The 24,869-nt window shown below is 49.2% G+C and overlaps 1 pseudogene; it reads left to right on the top strand.

Moving 5' to 3' along the window:
• LOC115482536 overlaps positions 1 to 24,869 on the top strand; it is a 160,801-nt pseudogene that overhangs the window by 81,944 nt on the left and 53,988 nt on the right.

Here is a 24,869-nt window from a genome sequence, read left to right as displayed (position 1 = left end):
AGAGTATGAATTGTTGAGTGTGGGGGAGTGGATGCTCGGTGGTGACCAGAACCCTGGGACTCCATAATGTGAAACAGCGGACATAATCAGCTGCTCATTACAGCTCTATTGCCATAATTTATTCCAGTGTTGGGGGTCCTGGAGAAACCCCTTGTCAGTCAGGTGTTCAGGATATCCACAGTGAATATGCATGACATCAATTTGCATACACCCTCCAGGACCGACTTGGAAAACACTGATTTATTAATTCCTGGGATTTGTCCCTGAGAAAGGAATACTGAAATGAGATACTCTGTTAGACAACCCTACTGACCATCATTATTAAGCAAATAAGTGACCTTTGTTCCCTTAAAACCTTATCACGAATTATCACTTGAATAAGCAATGAGCTTTTTAAGCAGGCCTTGCTCATGAGTATTATGGGTGCACTTACTTGGTATATAGAGGAAATATTCATGGTCACATAGTAAATATATTTATTCACAGCACATATAAGACCTACCTGTTCAAAAAGTGCTTACCCACGGAAAACATAAACTAACCCTCACGTTCCCATATGATACATCGTAGACCAGCCCTCCATCTCGTCTCTCCGCTCTCCTCTCTATCTTTCCTATTTAAACTATAATTGTGGTAATTGCTGTAATTACTACCTCTTCTAACTCTTTAAGCCATACTGATTCATTCTTTCCTATTAAAATGTAATGCGCTACCTCTAACTATCTCTGTAAGCCACATCGGATAATGTGGGATGTAAATGCTGCTATAAATAAAATAAATAAATCTGCCAATATCAGTTGGACACATCAATGCCAGATCAGCGGCCAACAAGACCAAAATAATTAAAACTGGATATTAGAAAGCACCTAGGACTAGCCTTCCTTAACAAAACCTGGATCCATGACAAAGAAGACCCCATAATCCTAGACCTTTGCCCTCCAGGTTACAAAATCATACATTGGAGCAGAAATGGGAAAAAAGGAGGGAGCATCGCACTAATTTGCAAATCCTTCTTCCTAGTGGAACCCATTGAGGAATCAGTAACACCACAGCTGGAAGTCACCTCTATCAAAATAAGTGACAATACCTTACTCAACCAACTATGCTGCATACTATTATACAGACCACCTTGAAACTGGAAAACAGCCCAATCCAACTTCATGGATTTTGTCTCAAACACCTGCATATCTAATCCCAATACACTAATAATAGGCACTATCAACCTACACTTAGAAGACCAGAGAAAAGAAAACACCAAGGAGTGCATTGAGTTCCTCAAACTTTGGGATGTCCAAATACCGCTAGTGCCTTCAGCACACGCCAAAGGACATGCACTTGACCTACTAACACATAGATTCTCATCAAACCAGGAAATTACAATACAGAAACTCCCTAGTCTGACCACTTCAGTCTAGACATGACTATCTACTGGAAAGAAAGAAGGACACACCCAACACAAACACGGACCCCACGCAAATCACGAGGGAAAACTGACACAGCCAAATTCTGGTCTTCAATTTATGAGAACCAGTGGTCCCCACAAATGGACTCCATAGATTTTCTAACAGAATGGGACAATAGATGTTCTACCGTTCTGGATGAATTAGCCACCATATCTACCAAAACAATACAAAAAAGAAAAGCAACCCCTTGGTGCAATGAAGACCTCAAAGAACTCAAAACACAATGTAGAACACAAGAATAAGCTTGGGAGAAAACAAGAATGATCTCACCAAATCCAAGTGGACTAAACAGCACTTAAAATGGCTAAATACTTCAAAGAGAAGATCGCTAGTCTATCACAGAATGACACCTACCTAGAAACTCTAATAGAATAACTAGATAATCCCCAAGATGAACTACCAGTAGACAGATCATGGACAACTTTCTCCCAACTTACCAATGACTTAGTGGCGCAAAATATAAGAAAATTTGCCACCGCATACTGTACGCTAGACACCTGCCCCAACTACTTAATGAAAACACCCCATACCCGCTACATTGACCAACTGACTAAATACCTAAACTTCACGCTCAGTGAAGGACAATTCCCAATAGAAAAGGGCAATACTACTTACTCCAATCTACTTGGAGTAAGTAACTACTTACGGTTACTTATGTCAGACGATGGCGGGTCCAGGAGGAAGGAGGGAAGTCTAAAGAGGCAATCAGCTGTTCTTGCCGGTGCAGCGCCTTCACACAGAGGCGAGAGGCGCTGTGAGGGCCCAGTAGATGGAGGGGGGCCCGGTGGAGGGGAGAAGAGCATCAGCAACGACCTCATGGGGGCGGTGGGGGCAGGGCCACGTGAGCTGTCATTTCAAGGAAGGGAGGGAGACCGGGGCTGCCTAAAGTTATGATTTCAATACAGGGGGGAGTGGGGAACAGCGGCAACCTTGGGGGGGGGGGCAAGGCCGTCAATAAAGGACGTCCATCAAGGAATTTTTTTTCTGACGTCCTTGGCATGCGCAGAGCAGCCAACATAACGCTTGGCTGCTCTGCGCATGCTCTACTGGCGGATTATCCAACGGTTTTACAAAGGATTAGAGAATGCAAGTGAGCTGCAACGAGCAGCTCATTTGCATTCCCTTTCCTTCGTGCATAGCTGTTCCCTACTGATTCGCTATGGAATTCGGTACGGAATGGCTCTAATGAGGACTTTAGTGCACCCCCCTCAGACTGAAAAGCCAATCTAAACCCACTTACTCTCAGACAATGGACCAGCAGATGGTCAGACAAAGCCTCATAGATGAAACCAGTTACTACAAAAGGGGCTTGAATTATTTTGCTTACTGGCTTCTTCCCTGTGGACACTTGGCTCATCGATTCCTGACCGGTCTCTCTTCTTGGGATCTGCCTCCTGCCTCTCTGCTGGACTTCACACACACCCGGATCAGACTTTCTCCAGGCAACAACTAGATAGGAATTTCCCTTGCTTATCTTTTTATCTGAATTTAGTTAGCCCACAAGGTCCTTTGCCAAAGAAAATACTGATTGAGGTTAGCACACACAACGAGCACAGGGAGTCAGGATTTTCATTTTTTTAGTTATTTGAGTCAGAGCAGTAGGTATCCTGGAGTTCCTGAGCCGGTGAGCTGACCTTGCCAACCGAGGAGATGTGGAGAAGACCAAGGTACCCAACGCAAGAGAGCAGCGATGCTAGCGAAGATTTGATACACCGGTAAGCATTATTGTGTGTACACAAAAAAGAAATATATATATATCTATATATCTATATATATCTATATCTATATATATAGATATATATATATATCAGATCTGAATACACTAATTGGGGAGGTGTACATGTTTGGAATGGTTTGTGTTATTGCAGAAGTGGGGTCGGGGTCTTGGTAACTGTAATTGTAGTTTTGAACATCTTATTGCCTTTGTAACTTATCACCAAGTATTTAACACCTTGCACTATTTTTATTTAATACCAGTAAAGTTTAACAATTGGTACCAACATTTAGGAACATATCCAAATGTTTCTATTTACTTTACTATTTAATAAAATATTTAATATTTTTTCTTGTCAAATCCCTTGGCTGCGTGGAGTTTATTTGGGAATCCTATTTGAAACTGTGACATTCCTATATATTGTGAAGAGGAGGACGAGGGGGTGGATAAGATGGAAGTGGAAGGGGACAAAATGAGGAGAGTCGAGAGAAAAGGGAGACAGAGCAGAGCCTTGCCTTTGCTACTTCCCCAGAGAGAGAAAAGAAAAGAGTTTATCCCCAGGGGAAAATGGAGGGTGGAGAGAAACTACAATACCCAGCAGCCCCGGGGAAAACCCTGGTACAGAAAAGAGTAGTTACTCACCTGTAACAGGTGTTCTCCGAAGACAGCAGGCAATATATTCTCACTGATGGGTGACGTCACGTCGGCCCGGAGGACTTTCCAGCAAAGTCCATGACAAAGTCTAAAATGTCCCCCGTCGCGCGGGCGGATGCAGTGCGCATGCGTGCGTCCACTTTCCCGCCCGCCGCGCGGGCACATTCCTCAGTTAATTACAAGAATTAGAGGAATACAACTCCAAAGGGGAGGTGGGAGGGTTGTGAGAATATATTGCCTGCTGTCTTTGGAGAACACCTGTTACAGGTGAGTAACTACTCTTTCTCCAAAGACAAGCAGGCCAATATTCTCACTGATGGGGTATCCCTAGCCCCCAGGCTCACTCAAAACAACAAAGAATGGTCAATTGGGTCCCGCAACGGCGAGGACAAAAAACAAAATTGACCTGAAACCAAATTCAACTAACTGAGAGTGCAGCCTGGAACAGAAGAAACAAGGGCCTAGGGGGGTGGAGTTGGATTCTAAACCCCAAACAGACTCTGCAGCACCGACTGCCCAAACCGACTGTCGCGTCGGCTATGCTGCTGAAGGCAGTAATGTGATGTGAATGTGTGGATCGAAGCCCACGTCGCAGCTTTGCAAATCTCTTCTATGGTGGCTGACTTTAGATGAGCCACCGACGCAGCCATGGCTCTAACATTATGAGCCGTGACATGACCGTCCAAAGTCAGCCCGGCTTGGGCGTAAGAGAAGGAAATGCAATCTGCTAGCCAATTAGAGATGGTGCGTTTTCCGACAGCAACTCCCCTCTTGTTGGGATTAAAAGAAACAAACAGATGGGCGGACTTTCTGAAGGGGCGCGTCCGCTCCACGTAACAGGCCAGTGCTCTTTTACAGTCCAAAGTGTGCAACTTGCTTTCGCCCGGGCTCAAGTGAGGAGGGGGAAAAAATGTTGGCAAGACAATTGACTGGTTCAGATGGAACTCCGACACCACCTTCGGTAGAAACTTTGGGTGGGTGCGGAGGACTACTCTGTCATGATGAAAGACAAGGAATGGTGCATGAACTACCAGGGCTTGAAGCTCACTGACCCTACGAGCTGAAGTAACAGCCACCAAGAAAATGACCTTCAAGGTCAAGTACTTCAGATGGCAGGAATCCAGTGGCTCGAAAGGAGTTGTCATCAGCTGGGTGAGAACGACATTGAGATCCCATGGCACTGGAGGAGGTTTGATAGGGGGCTTTGACAAAAACAAACCTCTCATGAAACGCATGACTAAAGGCTGTCCAGACATCGGCAAGCCATCAACATGTGAATGATAAGCACTGATAGCGCTAAGGTGAACTTTGACCGAGTTAGTCTTAAGACCAGACTCGGATAAATGCAGCAGGTACTCAAGCAAGGTCTGTGCAGGACAAGAGAAAGGATCTAAACCGTTACTGTCACACCAGACGGCAAACCTCCTCCATTTAAAAGAGTAACACTTATGTGTGGAATCTTTCCTGGAAGCAAACAGAACTTTGGAGACACCCTCAGAGAGACCAAAGGAGGCAACCTCTATGCTCGCAACATCCAGGCCGTGAGAGCTAGAGACCGGAGGTTGGGATGTAGAAGCGCCCCCTCGTTCTGAGTAATGAGGGTCGGAAAACAATCCAATCTCCATGGCTCTTCTGACGAAAGTTCCAGAAGAAGAGGAAACCATATCTGGCGGGGCCAAAAAGGCGCTATCAGAATCATGGTTCCCTGGTCCTGCTTGAGTTTCAGGAGAGTCTTCCCCACTAAAGGGATGGGAGGATAAGCGTACAGGAGTCCTGTCCCCCAAAAAAGGAGGAAGGCATCCGACGCTAGTCTGCCGTGGGCCTGGAGTCTGGAACAGAATTGAGGAACCTTGTGAGTGTCCTGGGAAGCAAAAAGATCTATCGACGGAGTTCCCCAAACTCGAAAGATCTTTTTGGCAATAGTCATGTTCAAGGACCACTCGTGAGGCCGCATAACTCTGCTCAGTCTGTCGGCCAGACCATTGTTTACACCGGCTAGATAAGTGGCTTGGAGAAACATTCCGTTTTGATAGGCCCATAGCCACATCTGCACGGCCTCCTGGCACAGGGGACGGGATCCGGTACCCCCTTGCTTGTTGGTGTAATACATTGCCACTTGATTGTCTGTCTGAATGAGAACAATTTTGTTGGCTAGCCGATCTCTGAATGCCTTCAGAGCGTTCCAGATCGCTCGCAATTCCAGGAGGTTGATCTGGAGATGCTTCTCCTGAAGAGACCAAGCTCCTTGAGTGTGAAGCCCATCTACATGCGCTCCCCACCCGAGGAGGGATGCATCCATCGTCAGCACTTTTTGAGGCTGAGGAATTTGAAATGGGCGTCCCAAGACCAGATTGGATCGAATGGTCCACCAACTGAGGGAATTTCGAAAATTGGTGGACAGCCGGACAACATCCTCTAGATTCCCTGTGGCTTGAAACCACTGAGAAGCTAGGGTCCATTGAGCCGATCTCATGTGTAGACGTGCCATGGGTGTCACATGAACTGTGGAGGCCATGTGGCCAAGCAATCTCAACATCTGCCGAGCTGTGACCTGCTGAGATGCTTGCACTTTGGACACCAGAGACAGAAGTCTGTCTGCCCTGGGTCCTGGGAGATAAGCACAAGCTGTCTGTGTGCACAACAGAGCTCCTATGAATTCCAATTTTTGCACAGGGACGAGATGGGACTTGGGGTAATTGATGACAAAACCCAGCATCTCTAGCACCTGAATAGTCATCCGCATAGACTGCAAAGTTTCTTGCGGGGAGGTGTTCTTCACCAGCCAATCGTCCAGATAAGGGAACACATGCACTCCCAGTCTGCGTAGCGACGCTGCCACAACGGCCAGGCACTTTGTAAAAACCCTGGGTGCAGACGCCAAGCCAAAAGGCAAAACACAGTACTGAAAGTGCTGTGTTCCCAGCCGAAACCGAAGATACTTCCTGTGGGCTGGAAGTATCGGTATGTGAGTGTAAGCATCCTTCAAGTCCAGAGAGCATAGCCAATCGTTTTCCTGAATCATGGGAAGAAGAGTGCCCAGGGAAAGCATCCTGAACTTTTCTTTGACCAGATATTTGTTCAGGGCCCTTAGGTCTAGGATGGGACGCATCCCCCCTGTTTTCTTTTCCACAAGGAAATACCTGGAATAGAATCCCAGCCCTTCCTGCCCTGGTGGTACGGGCTCGACCGCATTGGCGCTGAGAAGGGCGGAGAGTTCCTCTGCAAGTATCTGCTTGTGGTAGGAGCTGAAAGACTGAGCTCCTGGTGGGCAATTTGGAGGTTTGGAAATCAAATTGAGGGTGTACCCGCACCGGACTATTTGAAGAACCCACTGGTCGGAGGTTACGAGAGGCCACCTTTGGTGAAAAAATTTTAACCTCCCCCCGACCGGCAGATCGTTCGGCACAGGTACTTTGACTTCGGCTATGCTCTGCTGGAGCCAGTCAAAAACCCGTCCCTGGTTTTTGCTGGGGAGCTGCAGGGGGCTGCTTCGGTGCCCGCTGCTGACGAGAGCGAGCGGGCTGGGGTCGAGCCTGAACCGGCTGACGGGAATAAGGAGTGTACCTGCGATTTCTAGAAGCGAAGGGAGCACTCCTCTTTCCCTTAAAAGACTTCCTAGCAGTGGAAGTGGTTGCAGAAGGCGCCCGGCGGGAGAGAGAATCCATAGCGTTGTCACGCTGGTAGAGATGATCAATCATCTCTTCAACCTTCTCTCCAAAAAGGTGATCCCCCCGGCATGGGATATCTGCTATTTTCCGCTGAGTTCTTTCCTCCAGGTTAGAGGCACGCAGCCATGAGAGCCTGCGCATCGCTATACCTTGAGCGGAAAAGCGAGATGTCACATCGCAAGTGTCAAAAATGCCCCTGGACAGGAACTTGCGACACGCCTTCTGCTGCCTGATCACTTGGCGAAAGGGTTCAGCTTTCTCCTCAGGGAGTGTATCTACTAAACTCTCAAGTTGCCTCACAGAGTTCCGTAAATGCACACTCGTGAAGAGTTGGTAAGACTGGATTTTGGAAGCGAGCAGACCAGCCTGATACGCCTTCCTCCCAAAAGAGTCCAGAGTTGCATATTCTCGCCCCGGGGGCGCCGAGGAGAAATTTCTGGAACTCTTGGCTCTCCTGAGGGCAGAATCCACCACCGCTGAATCATGAGGCAATTGGGTCTGCATGAGACCCGGGTTCCCCGTGGATCCTATATTGGGACTCAGCTTTTTTAGGGACGGTTGGACTTGAAAAAGGCTTCTCCCAGTTCCTCAGCATAAGTTCCTTAAGAGTCTCATGAAAAGGAACTGTGGCAGAAGATGAAGGTGGAGATGGATAGTCCAGAACCTCCAGCATTTTGGCTCTGGGCTCGTCCACAATTTCCACGGGGAAGGGGATGGCCTCAGACATCTCCCGAACAAAAGATGTAAAAGACAAGCTCTCGGGAGGAGACAACTGCCTTTGTGGCGAGGGAGTGGAGTCAGATGGAATGCCTTGAGAATCCTCGCCAGAGAACTCCCCATGCATTCCTTCATCATCCTCAGATGAGGTATCATCAGATGGGGCTAAAAGCTCAGACAGAGCCGCCCGAATCTGAGCCCGTCTCGACGAAGAGGCTTGATGGCCTCTATGATGGTGCCGAGAAGTTGATGGTCCCTGAGGCTCCGGGGAAGCTTCCTGCTCCGATGCCTCGGGAGAGTCAACTTGGGAAGTCAAAGGCACCGGCACCGGAGACGGCACCGGTGAGACAGACCTCACCACAGACTGAAGGCCTGATGCAGGAACATCCGGCATCGGCAATGTCGACACCTTCGACGCCGTCGGCACCGGTGCCTCTGAAAACATCGACACCGGTCCCGTCGACGCCGTCAGCACCGACAACCTCGATGCCGACTGCCACTGCTGCATCATGTTCAAGAAAAATGGGAACATGGCCTGCATACTCTCATCCAGAGCTGGCGTCGGAAAAGGCTGCTGGGTCGGTTGAGGTGCCAGAGGCAAAGTCTGCTGAGGTTGGGGAGTGGGGACTCGGCTGCCAGCGACCCCACGCGTCGGAACCTCAGTAATAGAGGGAGAGCGATCCTCTCGGCACCGACGCTTCTCGGGCATCGATGACCCGGAGCTCCCGGTGCCGTGTCTCGAAGGAGATCGACGACGATGCTTCTTGGCCTTCGCCCGACGCATGTCATCGAGACTCCTCGGCACCGGAGAGGAGGACGTGGAATCCACACGTCTCCTCGGGGCCGGGTCCGACGCAGGGCGGTCCCGGGGGGCCTGCACAGCAGGAGGCGCCGAGGCGGGTGGAGACCCACTCGATGCATCACTGCTCCCAGCGTGCATGGGTCTAAAGGCAGCCTGTCCCCTGTCTCCCGGTGCCGACGCCTCCTTCGACGTCGACTTCGACGACGCCGGCCTCGAAGACATCATCCTCGACGGCACCGACTTCACCGGCACCGACTTGCCCGGCGCCGGTTTGGAGGGCGCCGACTTAGACGACGTCGACGTCGCCGACGTCGACGGCGCCGACGCCGAAGCACCGGGCCCAAAAATCTTCTCTCTCTGGGCGTCTCGAGAGAGTAGTGTCCGCTTCTTCATGGCGAGACACAATTTACAACTCTCTGAGCGGTGGTCCGGCCCAAGGCACTGAATACACCACGAGTGTGTATCAGTGCCAGAGATGGCCCGATGGCAGCGGGCACAAGGCTTGAAGCCGCTGGGCGTCTTCGTTGACATCTCGGGAAAAATTGTCCCTGCCAAATCAAAAGACGCGATTGTGTCTATAAAAAGATGACACAAAAAAATCAAAGAAAAAAACGGGAAAAAGTTACCCGACCGAGCGATTTAAATAAAATCGCAGGCTAAAAGAAAGGAAACTTAATAAAACGAAAAAACTCTAAAATTAACTATAAAGGATACTTCCTTTTGATGAATCTTCACCTCCGGGCACAGGAGGAACACGAAGACGAAGGTCGAGCTCCGTGTCACCTCAGATGCGGAGAAGAAAAAACTGAGGAATGTGCCCGCGCGGCGGGCGGGAAAGTGGACGCACGCATGCGCACTGCATCCGCCCGCGCGACGGGGGACATTTTAGACTTTGTCATGGACTTTGCTGGAAAGTCCTCCGGGCCGACGTGACGTCACCCATCAGTGAGAATATTGGCCTGCTTGTCTTTGGAGAACTATCCTCCCCAGTAGCCTCTAGGGGAGACCCTTGACAAGGCTAGGGAGTTGTCCCCAGAGAGTAATCAGGAGAATGGGGAACAGCTGAACAGTGGGTGGGACAAGGATCCCATGGAGTGAGGCTGAGGAGAGGGGGAGAGAGGAGAGCCTGGAAGAACCCATGGACATAGCAGCCTGGGGCTCAGTCTTTGGGGAGAAAGCAGGCGACCTCATGGTATGACCGGTGGACTAAAAGGGGTAAGAACAAGGGTAATGCGGGAGGAGGGTCAGTGATATTGAAAGAGTGACCCAGAAAGGGTGGGATCCTTGTATCTCCCCAGAGAGAGTTCAGCCTGTTGTGAACTGTGTGCTGCTGAACTTATCATAGGGAAAGGTGTGCGGGTTTTGGGGGAGGGCTTACTGTTTTCCCCTATGTGACTCACTGTTTACCACTGCACTTGGGAGAAGACATGTAGCCATGGTTTTTTTCTGTTTTGTTTGCTGCAGCCTGCAGCTGCTCCCCAAGGAGAGGGGGAAGCGCTTGGGCTGTAAGACTGTTTAAAGTGGACCCAAACTGAGTTCTGGAAGCAGTGGGGTTTATGTTGTCTTTAGCCCTGTGCTTATAGCCCTGGGAAGGGAAAACAGTGGGGCTGTATTTTGAATGCCATGCTTTATTTTGGAACTGTTGGACTGGGAACACCCAGGAAATAAAACTTGTTGATTCTTCTTCTGGGAAGTTTGAGTACCTTAAGCCGGGCTCTGTGGATTACAGTGGACTATAAGGCTGGGTAGGAATCCTGTTCCTTAGCCGGGGTCTCCAAGGCAAGACCCTGAAAACCCCTGAAGGAGGGACGGATCTTTCACAATATTTATCTATTTACTTATTATAATTACCCGCTCCACCACTAGGGGGGTTTACATTTCTCAAAGCAGAGTACAACAACAATTTGTAGAATTCTTTGCTGCTGCCCATGTGGCAACTTGTATCTACATCTTAATTTAAGAAGCTGTTAAAGACCTGATTGTTTTGTAAGGTGTTTGACTGATGGGTGGATATTGAGGCTTGCTGGGGTTTGGCTGTAGAGTTTATAAGTGCTGTTTCTACAAGCTACAGTAATTTCTCATTTATATCTACACTAGTAAAAAAGGCCCGTTTCTGACACAAATGAAACGGGCGCTAGCAAGGTTTTCCTCGGAGTGTGTATGTTTGAGAGAGAGTATGTGTGAGAGATGGAGTGTGTGTGTCAGAGAGAGAATGAGAGAGAGAGAGAGAGACAGTGTGTGTGTATGTGTGAGACAGAGAGTGTGTGAGAGACAGATTGTCTATGTGTGTGAGACTGTGTGTGTGTGACAGAGAGATAGTGTGTCAGAGAGTGTATGTGAGAGACAGTGAATGAGTGTGTGCCCCCAACCCCCCCTTTCGCAGGGCCCCCCCTCCAGCCATCCATGTCCAGCGACCCTCCTCTCCCCGTCTACTCTGCAGCCACTCATGTCCAGCGACCCTCCCCTCCCCCTGCGCCCCCTCCAGCCACCCATGTCTAGTGACCCTCCCCTCCCCCTCCAGTGCATCAAACCTCCTCGCTACCCGCAGCTGCCACTGGTAACGTCCGGCCACTGCTGCTTCTCTTGTTGAGCAGCAGCGGCCGGTACAAAAAGCAAAACAGCAAAAAATGTTTTTAAACCTCAAACGCGGCACCGTAGACAGCCATCAGGCATTGGCTGTTGGCTCTGCAGCCGCTCCTCCTCTCGCCTCCACGTCACTGCCCCTGGACTAAGATCCCGGAGGAGCGCAGCGACGTGAGAGGCGAGAGGAGGAGTGGCTGCAGAGCCGACAGCCAATGCCTGATGGCTGTGTACGGTGCCGTGTTTGAGGTTTAAAAACATTTTTTGCTTTTTGTAGTGGCTGCTGCTGCTCAACAGGAGAAGCAGCAGCGGCCGGACAGCGTTACCAGTGGCAGCTGTAGGTGGCGAGGGGGTTGATGTGCCCGGGGGGGGGGGGGGGGGGTTGTTGATGTACTTCGGGGGGGAGGGAGGGGGTGTTTGATGTGCTGGGGGGGCTTGGGTGATGCGCTGAGGGGGGGGGGTGATGCACCGAGGGGAGGGGGTGCCGCGCTTGTCGTTTTTTGATGCGCCACTCCCTGCCACTTGCTCGGAGCAAGTGGCAGGGAGCGGCGCCGCCTGTTTCCCTACTTCTCCCCCTGCCTGGGAATCACCTGTGAGTGACGTCAGCCTGGCTACGGAGCCTAGCTCAGGAACTCCAGGAGCCACGGACATAGGCAGCTACTTTAGAGCGTTGGAGGTGAGAATTATTATTTAGGATATGGGAAGCTTTCAAATAAATTTAAAAAGTTGACAAATAAGTTAAAAAAAAATCTTTTGTCTTCCACCTTTTAAGGCACTGCCTGTCCAACTGGAACAGCTTTAGACTTTTTATAGATGGACCACCCATAGGAAGTCTGTTATCGTTTGATAAATAGTAGTAGTAGTTTGCTATTGTTTTGAGTGAATGAAAATGGTGGCAATCTCCGCCTACTGGCTTCAGCACATATAATGGGCTAGATAGGCTCATACACTCCTCCTCCTTGGGCCAGATTTGAGATAGGCTCATGCAGTCTCCTGTTCTCTGTCTAACCTCCTTGACTTGTACAGATCTACCTTAAGGAAGTGGCCTATCCTAGATGACCTCATCAAGGGGAAGGGATGAAGTGCTCTGAGCATGCTCTGCTGCTTTCTGTTCCTCCAGTGTCTGCAGGATTGCAACGTGCCGAATAGACACAGAAGAAAAGAAAGTTTTACCTTATTTCTGGGGACTGCTACTCAGTCCCAGATCGGTAGAGAGGGAGAAGAAGGAATTTATCTGAGACCTTTAGGGATCAGTCTATCCTCCTCCTGTTTTATTCATCCTTCCAAGAAAAGGGAAATCTCTTGCCTGAATCCATCCCAGCAGCTGCAGAATTCAGAGGGGAAAACAGAAGAGAAATGTCTGCCCGAGTTTCTGATCAGGCAAGAAATTGTTTTCTGTTCTCATGTATACAGGGTGCCACTGCCAGCACAAAAAGTAAAACTGTACCCTTTGCTGCTCTTGCAGGCTTCCTTTCTATTTCCTTGTTTGTTTTGGAGTAGAGCAGTAATTTAATGGTTGTTGGTAGACTTTACCTGCTGGAGGTGGATTGCAGTATCAAGTCTGAAGAATTTATAATTTCCCAGAGCAGTGTAGTTCGGTCCTGGAGTACTCCTTGCCAGTCAGGTTTTTAGGATATCCACAATGAATATGCATGAAAGAGAATTATATATAATGGAGGTAGCGTATTCAAATCAAGTTCATGCATATTCATTGTGGATATCCTGAAACCCTGACTGGCAAGTACTAGTCCAGGACTGGACTTGGGAAACACTGCAGTAGAGAATCTGCTCCAGGGATTTCTGAAAATAGGAGAAGGGAAGGAGAGTTTCCTGTTTGACACATTCCTGATTCCTTTAATATGCTTATGTTTACTAAACGTTTTGATATACCGTGATTCCAAATGAGGATCATAGCGGTTCACAATTATATTAACAAATAAAAAAAAGAAAAAGGAATGCCATTATTAAAAGCAAAGGATAGGTAAAGTAAGCTCTTTGAGCAGGGACTGGCTTTTTTGTGTATGGTGTACAGCGCTGCGTATGCCTTGTAGCGCTATAGAAATAAGTAGTAGTAAAGTAAATAGACTATAGGCTCAGGATTTGGGCCCACTATTGTACGTTTATGCCCCAGGAGTGTGTGATGTTCCTGGCTGCATTAACACTTGCACAACTACTACGGGCTTCCCTAGCCTGCACTCAAGATACTGCAATCCATGTCCAGCAGGTTAAAGTCTCCTACCAATGTTTCTCCCTTCATTCTTACCTTTTGTACGTCTTCAGCCAGAGCTCTGTCCTTCCATCTGAGTCAGTCTGTGGATGGCCAAGTGCACCTCCTTCTTTCCCCGTGCCCTCTGGCTTTCAGCCACTTTGATATTATTGATATAGAACTAGTCATCTCCTTACTGTACCATCTCTGTCCTTTCCAAACAGATTATAGCATAGTAATAACATCAATAGACACACGTTTTCTCTCTCCTCAGCCCTGACCCCAACACTCTTCACTTTCTTGCCTTCAGACACCGAGCAACATTCTTCTCTCCCTCTCCTACTTTCTCCTTCTTCCAACTACTTTATCAGCCCAACATGAGAGATTTCTAGTCTTCTCTAAGCAACAGTATATCTGCTCAAAATATTGCATAGTTAAGGGAACATGTAGGGCTAGATTCTGTATATAGCGCTGAAAAGAATTGAGCCTTAAGCGTTATTCAATAAATGGTGCTCCGAGTTGGATGCCATTGATAGAATAACGTTTGATGCCGGTATCTGCGCCAGTTACACTAACTTAAATCTGGTGTAAATTCTCAGGCCTAAATTAGGCATGAATCTGCCTTATTCTGTAACACCGTGCAAATACCAAGAACGCCCTGACCTGCCCATGCCCTTGTCACATCCATACCCCCATTTTGGATCTGTGCATAAAAATTAATGCACTGATCTTTATAGAATACGATCGACTATAAAGATGTGTGCATAAATTCAAATTATTGCACCAAAAGTTATCAATGCCAAAGTATTGGCACCAATTGGCTCGTTTTGCAATTAAATTACGCAATTGGGTGCAATTAAATTACGTAAATTGGGTGCATGCAAGTTTAAGCACCGTATATAGAATTAGGGAAATAATGTACTAGAGATCTGATCTCATTGACAGAGGTCATCTAACAAAGTCTATACTGTCTATTACATAAACATCATAATGAAAGTGTGACTGAATGTGTCCTCCTGGCTATTCCAGGCATCGATCACATTCAAGGATGTTGCTGCTTATTTTTTGGAAGTGGAGTGGGACATTTTAGGAGAATGGCAGAAGGAACTGTATAAGAGGGTCATCAAGGAGATTCATGATATCCTCATGTCACGAGGTAAATGTGTCTTCTCTATCATGTACTGCACAAGCATAGTATACAATTAGCATGGAAAAATCCCATGTCCCATGGACACCTGAAATTTAGGACCTTGATTCTGATGTCATTCCATATCCAACAGGAACCAGTGAAGTAGCTCACTACTGCAGTCTCTGCAGAAAGTGCTGCTCTGTTCTTAAATTGAAGACTTCATACAAGACCAGTTGCAGTCTGTCTCCCTTTTCTATACCAAGAAACGTTTGGCACAGAAGACCAGAGAGAGCACTTGCCACCCAGATTTCTGGCTGAGAACTACAACTATTAACTGCACATTCCATATCATCATGCTGATCAATCCATAGACGTGGGTTGTGTCCATCTACCAGCAGGTGGAGATAGAGAGCAATCCTTTTGCCTCCCTATATGTGGTCATGTGCTGCCGGAAACTCCTCAGTATGTTCTCTATCTCAGCAGGTGTTGGTCACACACAGCAGCAGCTCTGGCTTGGTCTCCAAGCCTAATCTTTAGGTTTTGTTGAGTACCTGGGGTTGAAGGCTCTTTTTGAGCAAGTGCAAACCTGGTGGTGCCAGGTCCCTCCTTTTCTCCCCCCTCCCGCTGGCTCCGTTAAAAAAAAAAAAAAATTTTGGACGTCCTTAAGGGCGTTTATTTCAACATTTATTGCAGCTACTCACTGGGACACCAGTTCGTTACAGCTCGGAGCGAGAAGCAGGTAATTTTACCTTTGTATAGCGGGCAGGGGGTTCCCCGTTCGGTCTCCATGTGGCTTATGGCGTCGGAGGGCGAGGGCGCGAGGATTCGCTCCCCGGACCGCGTGGGTGCGTCTAGCGGGGATGCGGGGTTTTCAAAGCCTGAATCGCCTTTGTTAAACATCAGTTTGGAGTCCGGTCAGTGTCCCGGTTCTTCCTCCGGTGCGGCAGTTTTTCCCGCCATAAGCGCCCATCCCCCGCTGCTCGCCCACTCTGTGTTAGCCGGCCACTCTGCTCGGACGGCTTCTTCTTGGGCCGCCCTCGAGCCGGGAGATGTTAATTCTATGGTCGCCCTTGATTCGGGCGACAGTAAGAAAGCGGCCAAAGCTAAGCGCCGTTCTTCCCGCGCGGCTCCTCGGAGTTTCGCGCCGGATGCCATTTTGGATGCGCAGCACGTTTCTCCCCCGCTCTTGCAAGCGCCGGTTGAGGGTGCGTCTAGGGCCGTGGCCCAAGCTGCAGAAGTGCACAGTTCGGGGGGCTTCTCCCCTGAGTTCATTTTGCTGCTGCATCAGGCTTTTCTTATGCAAAACGCTGCCCCTGCCCCCCTGTCTGATAAAGGGGTTGAGGCCTCTGGAAGCAAACGCCCTCGGGTGGATTTCCAGGCCCTAGAGGACTTTGTCTCCTCTGATGTAGATGAGGGCAGCGTATCTGAGTTCTCCCAACGGTCCTTCGGGGATTCCTTGGAGGAGACGGATTTCCGCTCGGATGGAGCGGATGACCCCTCTGCAGCACGGATCTTTCGCTCAGAGGATTTGCCCAACCTGTTAGTGCAGGCCATGAGCATTTTGAAGATTTCCTCTCCGGAGGACGTCTCTCCCTCAGCCTCTGTTGGCTCCGCCATTATGCTAGGGACGAAGCGCCCGTCTAGAACCTTCCACGTGCATGAAGCCATGCGCACCTTGATTTCGGCTCAATGGGATGTCCCAGAAGCAAGCCTCAAAGTGGCTAGGGCTATGTCCCGCCTCTATCCTCTGCCTGAAGGTGAACGGGAGGCCTTTCTTTGGCCTACCGTGGATTTTTTAATCACTGCGGTGACTAAGAAAACGGCGTTGCCGGTGGAAGGTGGCATGGCCCTAAAGGACGCCCAAGACAGAAGATTGGAGGCGGCCTTAAGGTCGTCCTTCGAGGCGGCTGCTTTAAGTTTGCAGGCCTCAGTTTGCGGCTCCTATGTGGCCAGGGCGTGCCTGACGATTGTGCAGCGGGCTTCCCCCTCGGATCCTTCCTTGAGGGCTGATTGGCCGGCCCTGGAATCGGGCTTGGCCTACTTGGCAGACTTGCTGTATGATGTCTTGAGAGCCTGAGCTAAAGGTATGGCTCAGACAGTCTCTGCGCGGCGGTGGCTTTGGCTGAAGCATTGGTCTGCGGACCACGCCTCTAAGTCTCGCCTGGCTAAGTTGCCTTTTAAAGGCAAGCTGCTTTTTGGGGTCGAGCTGGACAAAATTGTGACCGATCTCGGCATGTCTAAGGGCAAGAGGTTACCAGAGGTCAGGGCTCGGGCCAGTGGTGCTCGCCCCGGGTCCTCCAAAGGACGGTTTCAGGAAGCCCGTCGGTATCGCCCGGGCATGTCGGGCTCCTCTGCCCCCTCTTCCTTCAAGAGGAACTTCTCCCCCAAGCAGCATTCCTTTCGCAGAGACCGCCGTCCCGGAGGTGCTTCCTCCGGTCCTCCCCCAGGGTCTCGTACCCAATGACGGGGCCCTGGTCCATGGCCCAGTGCAGATTGGAGGACGCCTGTCTTCGTTTCTGGGCGAGAGGACCAGGGTAACTTCAGACGCTTGGGTCCTGGAAGTCATCAGAGACGGCTACAAGCTAGAGTTCTGCCGACCCTTAAGAGACGGGTTTGTACTCTCTCCCTGCAAGTCTCCGGTCAAAGCTGTGGCAGTGCAGCAGACTTTGGACAATCTGATCCGCCTGGGTGCGGTCGTTCCGGTGCCAGAAGATCAGCTTGGCAAGGGACGTTACTCCATTTACTTTGTGGTACCAAAGAAAGGAGGTTCTGTACGGCCTATCCTCGACCTCAAAGGGGTCAATCGGGCCTTGAAAGTTCGGCACTTCCGAATAGAGACTCTGCGCTCTGTTATAGCGGCAGTGAAGGCAGGGGAGTACCTGGCATCCTTGGACATCAAGGAAGCTTACTTGCATATTCCCATCTGGCCTCCTCATCAACGCTTTCTGCGTTTTGCAGTCCTGGGCCGACACTTCCAGTTCAGAGCCCTCCCGTTCGGGTTGGCTACTGCTCCGCGGACCTTCTCCAAAGTAATGGTGGTCATCGCAGCCTTCCTATGAAAGGAAGGACTACTACTACTACTGCTACTATTTAGCATTTCTATAGCGCTACAAGGCATACGCAGCGCTGTACAAACATAGAAGAAAGACAGTCCCTGCTCAAAGAGCTTACAATCTAATAGACAAAAAATAAATAAAGTAAGCAAATCAAATCAATTAATGTGAACGGGAAGGAAGAGAGGAGGGTAGGTGGAGGCGAGTGGTTACAAGTGGTTACGAGTCAAAAGCAATGTTAAAGAGGTGGGTTTTCAGTCTAGATTTAAAGGTGGCCAAGGATGGGGCAAGACGTAGGGGCTCAGGAAGTTTATTCCAGGCGTAGGGTGCAGCGAGACAGAAGGCGCGAAGTCTGGAGTTGGCAGTAGTGGAGAAGGGAACAGATAAGAAGGATTTATCCATGGAGCGGAGTGCACGGGAAGGGGTGTAGGGAAGGACGAGTGTGGAGAGATACTGGGGAGCAGCAGAGTGAGTACATTTATAGGTTAGTAGAAGAAGTTTGAACAGGATGCGAAAACGGATAGGGAGCCAGTGAAGGGTCTTGAGGAGAGGGGTAGTATGAGTAAAGCGACCCTGGCGGAAGATGAGACGGGCAGCAGAGTTTTGAACTGACTGGAGAGGGGAGAGGTGACCAAGTGGGAGGCCAGCAAGAAGCAGATTGCAGTAGTCTAAACGAGAGGTGACAAGGGTGTGGATGAGGGTTTTGGTAGAGTGCTCGGAAAGAAAGGGGCGGATTTTACGGATGTTGTAAAGAAAGAAACGACAGGTCTTGGCGGTCTGCTGGATATGAGCAGAGAAGGAGAGAGAAGAGTCAAAGATGACCCCAAGGTTTCGAGCTGAGGAGACAGGGAGAATGAGAGAGCCATCAACAGAAATAGAAAACGGGGGGAGCGGGGAGGTGGGTTTGGGGGGGAAAATGAGAAGCTCGGTTTTGGTCATATTTAATTTCAGGTGGCGTTGAGACATCCAGGCAGCAATGTCAGACAAGCACGCTGAAACTTTGGTTTGGATGCAAGGTGAGATATCAGGGGTAGAAAGGTAGATTTGGGAGTCATCAGCATAGAGGTGGTAGGAAAAGCCATGGGATGAGATTAATGAACCAAGGGAAGAAGTGTAGATAGAAAAGAGGAGGGGACCAAGAACAGAACCCTGGGGTACGCCGACTGGACGACTGGTTGATCCGAGCCCCCTCTTATGCAGAGTGCGGCAAAGTTGTGGACCGGGTGATTGCTCTTTTGAGCTCCCTGGGGTGGATCATCAACTGGGAGAAAAGCCAGCTGCGCCCGACTCAGTCCCTGGAGTATCTGGGAGTTCGATTCGACACTCAAGTGGGCAGAGTGTTCCTGCCGGACAATCGGATTGTCAAACTTCAGGCTCAGGTGGACCAGTTCCTAGTAGCCTCTCCTCTTCGGGCTTGGGACTATGTGCAGCTGTTGGGCTCTATGACGGCCACGATGGAAGTAGTGCCCTGGGCCAGGGCTCATATGAGACCACTACAACACTCTCTGCTGCAGCGCTGGACTCCGGTGTCGGAGGATTATGCTGTGCGCCTTCCCTTGGACCCAGCGGTGCGCAAGGCGCTGAGCTGGTGGCTGAAGACAGACAAGTTGTCTGCAGGAATGCCTCTTGTGACCCCGGAGTGGATTGTTGTCACGACGGACGCCTCTTTGACGGGCTGGGGAGCCCACTGCTTGGGAAGGACGGCGCAGGGGCTCTGGTCTCCTGCAGAGGCAAAGTGGTCTATCAACCTCCTGGAACTCAGAGCCATTCGGTTCGCGCTTTTGGAGTTCCTCCCGGTACTGGCGTTGAAGCCAGTACGGGTCCTGTCGGACAATGCCACGGCTGTCAACCGCCAGGGAGGTACCAAGAGCACCCCTCTAGCCAAGGAGGCCATGAATCTATGCCAGTGGGCGGAAGCGAACCTGGAACAGCTGTCGGCGGCCCACATTGCCGGAGTCATGAATGTCAAGGCGGACTTTCTCAGTCGCCATACCTTGGATCCCGGAGAGTGGCAGTTATCGCCTCAGGCGTTCTTGGACATCACGAAGCGCTGGGGCCAGCCGAGCCTAGATCTGATGGCGTCATCGGCCAATTGCCAAGTGCCGCGCTTTTTCAACAGAGGACGGGACCCTCGATCTCTGGGAGTAGATGCTCTTCTCCATCAGTGGCCGACACAGGAGCTTCTCTATGTGTTCCCGCCCTGGCCCATGTTGGGCAGGGTGCTAGACTGGGTGGCAAAGCATCCGGGCCGGATAATCCTGGTGGGTCCGGACTGGCCCAGAAGTCCCTGGTATGCGGACTTGATCAGGCTCTCAGTGGACGACCCTCTGCGGCTGCCAGTGGAGCAGGGCCTGTTGCATCAGGGTCCTGTGGTGATGGAGGATCCCTCCCCCTTTGGTCTTACGGCCTGGCTATTGAGCGGCAGCGCCTGAGGAAGAAGGGCTTCTCAGACAAGGTCATCGCCACTATGCTGAGAGCGAGGAAGCGCTCTACTTCTACTGCTTACGCCAGGGTTTGGCGTACCTTTGCATCGTGGTGTGAGGCAGGCTCACTTTCTCTCTTCACTGCTCCAATTTCTTCAGTGCTGGCGTTCCTGCAAGAAGGTCTGGAGAAAGGCCTGTCGCTCAGTTCCCTTAAAGTCCAGGTAGCGGCTCTGGCTTGCTTCAGGGGCCGCCTGAAGGGTGCTTCCCTGGCTTCGCAGCCAGATGTGGTGCGTTTTCTCAAGGGAGTTAATCACCTGCGCCCTCCTCTGCACTCAGTGGTGCCTGCGTGGAATCTCAATCTGGTGCTAAGAGCCTTGCAGAAGCCGCCTTTTGAACCCTTGTCGAGGGCATCTCTGAAAGACCTGACGTTGAAAGCAGTCTTTTTGGTGGCTATCACTTCAGCCAGAAGAGTTTCCGAGCTCCAGGCGCTATCATGTCGAGAGCCTTTTCTGCAGTTCAGTGAGGCAGGAGTGTCTATTCGCACAGTGCCTTCCTTCCTGCCCAAGAGGAGTACTCTGCTCTCAAATATCTAGATGTGAGACAAGTTATCATCAGATACTTGGAAGTGACCAATGATTTCCGGAAGTCGGATCATCTGTTTGTCCTGTTTTCAGGTCCTCGTAAGGGTCTGCAGGCTGCTAAGCCTACAGTGGCAAGATGGGTCAAGGAAGCCATTGCAGCGGCTTATGTGGCCGCAGGGAAGGTGCTGCCTATCCAGCTGAAGGCTCACTCTACTAGAGCTCAGGCGGCCTCGATGGCAGAGGCCGGGTCCGTCTCCTTGGAAGAGATTTGCAAGGCGGCAACTTGGGCATCGGCCCATACCTTCTCCAGGCATTACCGCTTGACTGTGGCTGCTCGGGCGGAGGCCCGGTTTGGAGCTTCAGTGTTGCGGTCAGGGATTTCTTTTTTTATTTATTTATTTATTTATTGGTATATTTCATTATTTCACTACAAATTGTGAATATGCAATCGGCATTACAAACAGGAAATCATATAAATCAAGTTCAAGTAAATCTCAAGGCCTATTCGTCCACAAATTAATTAAGAAACATTTGGTTCCAAGAATCAAGAAATATGAACAACAAAAGGTTAAAAAAAAAAAAAAAACACCAGTTGCTACCTCGGGTTAACGGCCCTAGCCTGCTATTTATGGGGGGCATACAACATTCATATCTACTCTTGCATCAAGAAAATCTTTTAACTGTTTAGGGTCAACAAATTGAAACTGTTTACCCTCCAGCAGTAAATTACATATACAAGGAAATCGTAATACAAAATTTATTCCCAATGCCAACGCTCTAGGACGCTGTTCCAAAAAGGCCCTGCGTCTAGTTTGAGTAGGCCTTGAGAGATCAGGAAAAATGCGGACCTTTGAGCCCATAAACAGATTTTCTAAGTGTCTTAGGGAAAGTCTTAATATAGCATTGCGATCAGGGATTTCAATGTCCCGCCCTGGGTGAGTACTGCTTCGGTACATCCCACCAGTCTATGGATTGATCAGCATGATGATGTGGAAGGTAAAATTATGTATCATACCTGATAATTTTCTTTCCATTAATCATAGCTGATCAATCCATAGCCCCTCCCAGATATTTGTACTGTTTATATTCTGGTTGCATTTCAGGTTCAAGTTTAGTCTTCAGTTCCTGTTCAGGAGGACTTCGTGTTCAAGTTTTTTCAATTGGATTCTTCAAGAGTTGAGACGAGTTTGTGTTACAGTGAGCTGCTGCATTCGTCTCCCCTCCGTTTTACGGGGCTGGATTGAGACCTAAATTCTGCCGGCGCTCCCTCCCGCTTCGTGCGGCTGTAGGGCAGCTTTGTACCCCTCCTGCTTCGGCGGTGTTAGGGTCAGTCAGCTCCTCCCGCGGTTGCGGTTGCAGGATAAGCCAGATCCCCCCGCATCGGCGGGGTGGTGTCCCTCCCCCGCTCCGCGGGGATGAGCTGGACGGATTCCCCTCCCCCACTTGTGTGGGGATGAGCTGGGTTAATTCCCCTCCCCCGTTTCAGCGGTGGTGAGCTGGGCAGAGTGTCCCTTTGTGGGTGTAATTCTCTAAGTGCTGAGTCCTGCGGATGGAGCTTTGATATCGACATACTGAGGAGTTTCCGGCAGCACATGACCACATATAGGGAGGCAAAAGGATTGCTCTCTATCTCCACCTGCTGGTAGATGGACACAACCCACCAGTCTATGGATTGATTAGCTATGATTAATAGAAAGAAAATTATCAGGTATGATACATAATTTTACCCTACTGAGCTATACTGTGCAATGTGTAATTCCCTTCTGATGGTAACCAGATGTCAGAGAAGGTTCTAATTTAAATGTTGTTTTCCTACTTCTTAACAGGTTATTCAATTGTTAATCCTGATGTTATATTTAAGATTAAAAAGGAAGATGAGAAATATTTCACTCAACACTTTGAATGGGAGGGAAAAGAAAAGCTGAATGATCCCACCAAGAGTAAGTAGATGTTTTGGTTTTACACGGCTTTGCGTTTTTATATCACAGGAGATGGATCATTAACATCAAACATTTGGAGACTAAAACTCTGTTTCCTAATTTAATACTATCAGATCCTTGGTGAAACCTTCTTGACATGTTTTCTCATAGCAGGTCTTCCAGTGGTAACCTCTGTGTTCTCACTGAGTGTTAAACAAGAGGAAAATCTCCCGTTTATGGATCATCCTGAATTAGAGACTTTTGAAGTGACTCACCCTTCTGTAACAAGTAAGTATAAAATTCTTTCTGCATATATTTACTAAAATCATTTGGGACCATGTAGGAAATCAGTGGTGGTGGGATGAGCCATCCTCCTCTCTCCTCCTCCCACTGTTTCCTTACTTTGGACAGAGTTGGCTGCCTGTGGAGATGGAGGAGGCACCTGATGGAGATGGAGTGTGCTGTGGGGGGTAAGATCAGGTCTGCAAAATCCTTTATCCTAGTGTCATGGGGTTGAGGAAATCTATACTATTGAATGGGCCGGTGGGAATAGAGAAGATAGTGGCAGGGGACATAACTGATGTAAGTGATAAGGTTTGACTTAACCATGGAGTTTTTTTTTTTCAATTGTCTATTTTTAAATTATTCAGTGACATTTCTTCCTAACAGAATACTGCCTAATATCACAATACCAGCTTTTACAGTAAAAGTGAACAAAAGCCCCATAACCCTCCCTCAGTATGATTCCCTATTCCTTCCTTCCTTCCTTCCTTGCCCCACCCCTCCCTCAGAGATCTAAGTGTGTGAGGAAACAGTTACAGTGTTAGCCGAAAGCCATTTGTTATACAAGTCCCAGATTCTATGGTATTGAGCAATTTTTCCTTTCCGTATAGCTATAAGCTTTGACATTAGCCGCACATTGTCCAGTTTTTCCAAAACAGTCTATAGGCCCGGCAAATTTGGATTCTTTCATGCAGCCGCAATAACCATCTTGCTCGCCACAAACAACTGAGTGGCAAATTGATGGGTGGATTGTTTAACTCCGGGTGGCTTAAAATGCAGCAGACAGCTGTCTATTTTCATAGGATAGGCGACAGCTGCTACCATGTTCAGAAATTTCAAAACTTCAGTCCAAAGCCGTTGCGCATGACTGCAAGTCCACCACACATGGAACATGTCTCCTGTAAATCCACATTGTCTCCAGCATAGAGCAGACCCAGATTTGTACATTTTTACCAAATGACTAGGTGTGTAATACCAACAGTACAGGATCTTATGTCCGTTTTCTATCATCGCACTCGAAACTGACACTCGCTATAGAAATGATAAATACTAGTAGTAATAAGGTCTTAAAGGCCTGAACCCACTATGAAAACTCATATGTCGCCCCCATGGCAGCTTCCCATTTAGATAGATAATGTTCCACTGAGGTGCAGTACGATAGCAGGGCCTTGTAGATTCTAGAGATACCTCCCCGTCCTCCTCCCCCCATCAGTCCTTGCTCCAATAGTGTTTCAATCAAGCTAAGTTCTTCCCCCGCCCGGCGCTTAATGAAGTCTCGTACCTGGTAGTACTGAAAGGCCTGCATAGGGGAAAGTCCATGTTCCTGGCATAATTCTGCATATGAGGCGACTCCATCTTTTTCACACATCTGGCCTAACTCGCATAGACCCATTTTTTCCCATTCATGGTAGGCGGAGTCTATGAGGCCCAGCCCAAACCGAGGGGCAAACCTGCGAAATATATGTTTAAAGTACGTTCGCCCAGGGAAAAATTGGTCTCTCACCTTGCTCCAAACAGCTAAGGGCCACTGCATTAGAGGAGGACTTTCCTTAATTATCTCTCCTAGCCTCTGTCTCTGGAGCCATGGTATCGGCCCAAGTGGGATTGGAGCCAGCCATCTTTGTTCCAGTCTAACCCATAGCTTCTCTGTTTTTTGTAGCCAAATTGCTATAATTCT

Source organism: Microcaecilia unicolor, chromosome 1 (genome assembly GCF_901765095.1).
Source record: "Microcaecilia unicolor chromosome 1, aMicUni1.1, whole genome shotgun sequence".
NCBI classification, from domain to species: domain Eukaryota; kingdom Metazoa; phylum Chordata; class Amphibia; order Gymnophiona; family Siphonopidae; genus Microcaecilia; species Microcaecilia unicolor.
Note: the sequence above shows the minus strand (reverse complement) of the source record. Positions and strands in the feature narration are given on the sequence as shown.